This window comes from Eurosta solidaginis, chromosome 1 (genome assembly GCF_040869045.1).
Source record: "Eurosta solidaginis isolate ZX-2024a chromosome 1, ASM4086904v1, whole genome shotgun sequence".
Lineage (NCBI taxonomy): Eukaryota > Metazoa > Arthropoda > Insecta > Diptera > Tephritidae > Eurosta > Eurosta solidaginis.
The window spans coordinates 171,117,140-171,124,067 of record NC_090319.1 but is presented as its reverse complement, the minus strand read 5'-3'; positions in this window follow the sequence as shown (position 1 = coordinate 171,124,067).

Below are 6,928 nucleotides of genomic sequence, written 5' to 3'. Positions count from 1 at the left end.
ATTGTTGTGTGTCTACATAGCACATATAGTTAAAAACATTAGTTTAAGCAAATTTTGTTACAATAAGTTCCCTATATTTAATGCAACTACTTATATAAAAGCGTAGCGAGTGATAGTTACCACCACTAAGAATAGTTAAAACCTTTTGCAGGTCCAAAACTTTCTCACCAAAATATTGAAAACGGATATCTTTTTAAATAGGACATATTCCAATAAAATGCAAGGAGTCTTCAGCAGTACATAAGTTGCAAACCGAGCAGTTGACAGAAGTTACATTTTTAAAAGCTCTTGCATTGAGGTTTAGCAAGCCACCCCTAGCGCTAAAGATCACACTTATGGCGTAGGCTGAAAGCTCATCGGAGAAGTAAGTAGCGTCCATAGGAATCAAGTACGGGTAAAGATCGTGTGACCTAGATTGCAGCGCACTCTCGGTGTAGCTAGCAAACTCTTTTTGCAGCAATTTCCCTAGTACTACAGGAATTCGCAGTTTTAGCGCTGCAGGAGAGAAATCACGCTGAGGGTCCATATCAACACTTACATAAACATTTTCCCAGTTTTTCACCCAGTACGAGCCTTGACGCACTGTCTCCTCAGCTACAATGCGGGGCAGTCTATTTGGTGATAAACTAAAACAGCGCGCGATATAATACATGTGCGTGCTTAAAGTATGGTAGTACAGCGAACATAAACCTGATTCGAGGTGCAACATATAGTTTGGAGTGTTAGATGGCAGAAATATTAGCTTTTTTATAAAGAACCGCAGGAGTTTCTCTACGGACTCAAACTTATCAATACACCATAGTTGCGCACCATAAAACATGATAGACCTGGACGCCGCTTCGAAATCTTTCATCTTTTGCGAGATGGGAATTCTGGGATTATTTACATATTTGAGCCATGTAGCAATTATAGCAGTTTTAGCTTCTGGCAGTTTCGCATCTAAGAAAGAAAGTTTATAATTTAAAAGCACGCCTAAGTATTTGTACTCATTTACAATCTCAATAGTGTCATTACCATAATTCCAGCAACACCCGCGGTCATCCTGCTAGCTTCCCTAAAAACTAATATTTTGGATTTAGAGATATTAACTGTCAACCCCCACTGCTTACTGTAAAGGTAAAGCGCATCTAACATTTTCTGTAAATCTGTCGCAGAGTCTGCCAGAAGCACAATATCGTCAGCGTACAAAAGAACTTTAACTACAACGTCAACAACTTTTACACCACAGGGGAGAATGTAACTTAAGTCATTAATATATAAAGAGAACAGAGCTGGACTTAGCATGGACCCTTGCCGTACACCCTGTTTAACAGAAAATGGTTCCGAAAGCGCCCCACCCATCCAAACCTGACTAGTTGTATCTTCATAAATTAAGCGAAGTACCTCAAACACGTGACTAAATAGACCGAGCTGGGCAAGCTTGTAGAAAAGTAAATTCCTTGGAACTGTGTCAAAAGCACATGAAAAATCGACAAAAAAGCGAAAGTTTTCTTTTTCGCACTAAAGTTCAAATGTACAATACTGGTCAGGTTGAACATATTGTCAATTGTTGAATAGTTTTTGCGGAAGCCCGCCTGAAACTCGGTAATAACATTATTGCATTCGAGCTAAGTGTTAATGCGACTCAGAAGCAAAGCAGCGAAAATCTTATATATGGTGTCAAGCAGTGATAGTCCCTTGTAGTTGGAAGGAAGGTCAGGGTCGCCTATTTTGAAGAGGGCGATAACAATTGCGCTGCGGAAACATTGCAGAATCTGTTTCTTAAGAAATATTGCATTGAACAAAGCCAGTAGTTCTGTTAAGAGACACCGCGGGGCGTACTTGTAAAATTCATAAGAAATTCGATCTTGACCCGGAGCTTTGTTGTCTTTTAGACTTTTCAATACAAGCTGTAACTCGCGGAGCTCAAAAGGAGAATCGAGAAAAGGGTCTATCACTGAAGGTAACGTCCAATGCATGCAAGGTGCTTCTACTGTACTAGATAACAATAACTTGAAGTGGTTGTAGAAATCTGTCAACGACAGACTACACGACACCCTATGGGGTTGACTTTTCAAAGAGTTAGCAATCCGCCACCAGTCCCTTGTGCTTCTCACAGTACTTAAGAGGGCAATATCCTTTCCTTCATATTGCAGTTTTTTCTCAGAGCAAAGCTTGTAGTAACTTGAACGTAATGCGACATACGATATACGAGCTGCTTCCAAGCCACTCCTCCTCCACTCGTCTAGGTGTACTAACATTTGTCTACGGGCTTTAAAGCACTGGTTGTCAAACCAACTATTTTCTGGGACGTATTTTGATTTTCCAGGACTGACCGGGCAGGAGATTTTATTTTATTTTGTAAGGAAGACACCATAACATCAATGCTAACATCTAAAATGTCAAAACTGCTGCTGGGCAATGAGCTAATAAGATTGACATACCTTTGCATGTGCTTCGGCTTCCACACTAATTTGGGTGGGCATGTCCTTGAGGTGTCCTTAGCGTTTTTATCTGAAACCTTCAAAATTACGCAAAGCGGCATATGATCATAATATTCTTTTTTGCTAACTGAAAGGCTCTGTAGAGTGGAATGTGTGATTTATTAGCCTCGTCAAAGAATCCTCCAATATTATTCTTGAATCTTCAAAAAGAAAGAAAATTTACGAAACATCGTTCTTCCGCCCTGCAAAAATAATCAAGAAAACGTGGAATCATGCAGCCCGAGGAGTCTTGTAGCATTATGTCCCACTAGATGGTGCGCTCGATATAAATCTTTAGTGAAATTCAAAAGTGAGTACGCAAGAATTCAAAAAACAAGAAATTATTGACGACAAAGGTGTGATTACACTTGAAAGGAGTAGTTCCATTAGTGGATGGATAAAAAAACTCAGTGACTTCCAGACGCTTTTGTTTTTAATGTCAGTATTGAGGTGTTTGATGTGAAGATCTTGTTCGAACACTCCAACAACCAGAAATGTCACCAATTGGTGCTCTTCAGTCAGCAAAATCGCTCATTCAAGAATTTTCCGAAATGCGATCGGAATCATCTTTTGATAAAATTTATGACAAAACAATGGAAGAAGCGCGGAAGTTAGAGCTCAACCTCCCCCTTCAGCCTCGAAGGAAAAAAATTCCCAAGTGACTAGAGCATAACTCACAGGCAACAGAATCAGCTGATTTCGATTTCAAGACGATTTACAGAAAAGAATTTTACGAAATTCTCGATCTGCTCGTGAAGTAACTAGAACGCCGTTTCGATCAAGAAGGATTCCATGTGCTGAGTTAACTTGAGGAAATTCTTCTCGATGCAGAACGTAGTCAAGTTCCAGAATCGTCTGTTTTGCAGCAAAAACTCGGGCATTTTGCCAGAGATTTTGACATTGAAATTCTCAAATGTCAACTTCAATTGTTAAAACAATTACCGGGAGCATTATCTACTACTTGTTCTTCTTTGGCTGCCAAATTAACAAAAGAGTCATCTACTGTCAAAAACATGCTGGAGCAGGTAGTCAAGCTTATTATGCTGGTAATGACAATTCCAGCTTCGGTTGCTTCAGCGGAGCGCTCATTCAGTGCTTCACGGCGTTTGAAAAACTATCTAAGGAGCAACATGACACAAAAACATTTGAATCACATCATGATTCTAAGCATGCACAAAGAATCAGCAGGAGAAATGAATATCGTCGAGAGGGTGCGAGAATTTATTATGATAAACGAAGAATGAAAACAAGTGTTTGGATATGTGTAGCTGTAGGGTTGTTATTATTTTTATTTAACTTTGTATTTTAGTTACTTTGAACTTTGTAATTTTAAAATGTTTTATCAATATTTTAATTTTCAATATTGATTATTCAGTTATCAAAAATGTTCATTGTTTGAAGTTGGATAAAATAAAAGAATTAAAAAGATCAAAATAAAATATAATCCAAAATACGTTTTAAAAAAAGAATTTTTAATTATAACCTACAACTGGCGATCCCATCTATGCACCTAAAATTGTGCTACAACAAATTAAGGCAATTAATTAGTGCGCCTGAAATCAGGCAAAAGAAAATTTCTTAAAAGCAAATATTGAATAGTGTTGTGCAAAATATAAACAGCATTAAAAAGAAAAAAAAACATATTTTAACAACATCTACAATAATAATATAAATCAATATTATCAAGAATTACAAAAACTGCATTCCTACTGTTGTTGTGGAAGCCCTCAAGTCGGTGTTTATTGCCTTGGAATTTGTCAGCAGTATCAATTTTTCGTCCTTGTGGTTGAAGTTAATAATTGTTTGAATAGTGTTCTATTGAATTATCAATGTGGAATAGCATCGATCAGCTTTTGCTGTTGGCTGTTATTTAAAAACTGTGTTTTTACAAGAATACTTCATTTATTATTAAACTGCAATTAGCGTATTCATTTATTCGTGATGCGTCTGCGCTAATTATTTGATTAAAAGAGTTAGCAGATAATACAGTTTAATAGAGACAAGGAGCAGCAGTATCAGTTTTTCATGACTGCATTCATGCTTATTGGTCAAAATTGTTCTGGATATGTATTTTCATTTATGCCACATTCATTGAGCTCAATTGGAATCATCTTATATCCATCTACCAATTGCAATAAAAGTGATCAACAAAAGTAAAAAAGCTGTAGTAAACGTAGTACAATGCAAAGCAAAATAAAGCAAAAAAAAAAAAAAACAAAAAATAACCAACTGTGAATAGCTTTTCATACAATAAGTCGCTAACATCGAACGCGCGTTTAAGTCAACGATTATTAAGTGCTGCGCGCTAAATCAAACTCGCAGATTAAAAAATTTTAGTACAACGTCAGTAAAAACCAGTGAATATAATAAAGGTGTACAACAACATCACACTCACGAGCAATCTGACGCAGCATATAGATCATCTTTTATATATCCACATTTGTCAAATTCAAATGCTTCAAAATAGTGAAACAAGCATCGATCAATCCCTCAAAGACTCAATCTCAACAAAGCCATTGCATAAACACAGCTGTTATTTTTGAGTTCCCTGATTGCGCAGCTAAAACATCAAAAGCCATTTCATTAACAGAAACAAACTGAATTGCTGTATTTTGGTGAACAGTTATATTATTTTATATGTGTTTATGTATGTATACTAATATATAGATACATAATTATTATTGTTGTAAACTCTCTTTTTATAGAATTACTAGTTTATTTTACTGTTTTGTTAGTGAACCCTCTTTTCATTTAATTAAATATGTTTCGTTCACCACAACATAATACACAAACATCTACATTTATTAACAATTTAAATGACTCTTTGATAGATTTACCAAATGACACTTCTCAACAACAAATTACAAATCCATATGCAAATTTTACTCAAAATGAAATTTTGGCAGTTTCAGTAAAACTTCCACAATTTTGGACTAATTGTCCGGAAGCATGGTTTATTCATGCCAAAACACAATTTAGTACTAAAAACATTACACAAGAAAACAATAAATACGAACACATCATTACAACACTTATGCAGGAAGTGATAATAACTATTTAGAATTTTATCCAAAATCCTCCTATTAATAACAAATTTACTGAACTTAAAAAAGTGTTGATAGAAAGACACTCACTTAGCGAAAATTCGAAACTTGATAAAATTTTAAACGATTCTGAGATGGGTGATCGGAAGCCCTCAGAATTTTATCGTTCATTAATTATATTAGCCGGTTCAAATTTTAGTGAAAATATTTTAAAGAAAATTTGGATGCGTAAACTTCCTAAAAATTTGAGCATGATTTTGGCTAGTTCGAGTTCTAATAATATTACCGAATTAACAAAATTAGCAGATAATATTTGGGAAGTGATAACCAAAAATGAAGTATTTTCGGTTAAAAATTTTTCGGATACAAAAGCACAAAATTCTGTTGTTGAAAACTTGGTTAAAACGACCTCTTTGATTTGTGAGAATTTCCAGAAACTCTCTTTAGAGTTATCTGAAGTCAAAAACCAAATTTATAGAAATCAACCTAGGTCGCGGCCCATTTCGGGAAACCAATTTAGGAATACATTTAGGCATAGATCGAATTCACGAAATAATCAAAATTGGTTGTGTAGATTCCACTACAAATTTGGAAGTAATGCCAGGAAATGTGAACAAACTTGTTCATATAACAAAAACAAAGATTCAACAAACTAAATTCTTCCGTTGTTGCAGCGACGAACAACGGTAATTTAGAATTTTCGACGCGTCGCTTATTTATTTTTGATAAAGAAAACAAACAAAATTTTTTAATTGATCACATCAGACATAATTCTCACTGCAGCTAATGGCTCAACAATTGCCACTTACGGGAAAAGGCTTTTAAACGTAAATTTGGATTTAAGACGTGAATTTCCCTTTACATTTTTGATTGCGGATATAGCCAAGCCAATAATTGGCACTGATTTTCTTTGTAAATATGGTCTTCTTATAGACATTAAACATAAACGTTTAGTAGATCCATAACCAATCTCTCAGTTAATACAGTATCCTACTTTTTTGATATTCCATTACCTAAATTATTTGTGGTTGACAATAAATTTATAAAATTATTAAATGAGTTTCCATCACTTATTTCAGAGCCAGATTATACTAAACCTGTTAAACATACAACAGTACATCGACTTGTAACAGAAGGTTGTATTCCATTTTCTAAGCCCAGGCGCTTAGAGCCGGTAAAATACAAAGTCGCGAAAACGGAGTTGGATTTCTTAGTTAAAACAGGCATTTGTCAGCCTTCAAATTCTTCAGTAGCATCACCACTTCACCTCGTACCTAAAAAAGAGTTGAATGATTGGCGTCCATGTGGTGATTTTAGAAGATTGAATATTGTAACTGTTCCCGGTCGTTATCCCTTACCTCACATTCAGGATTTTAATATGAACCTTCATAATAAAAATATTGTAACGAATTTACTGCAATT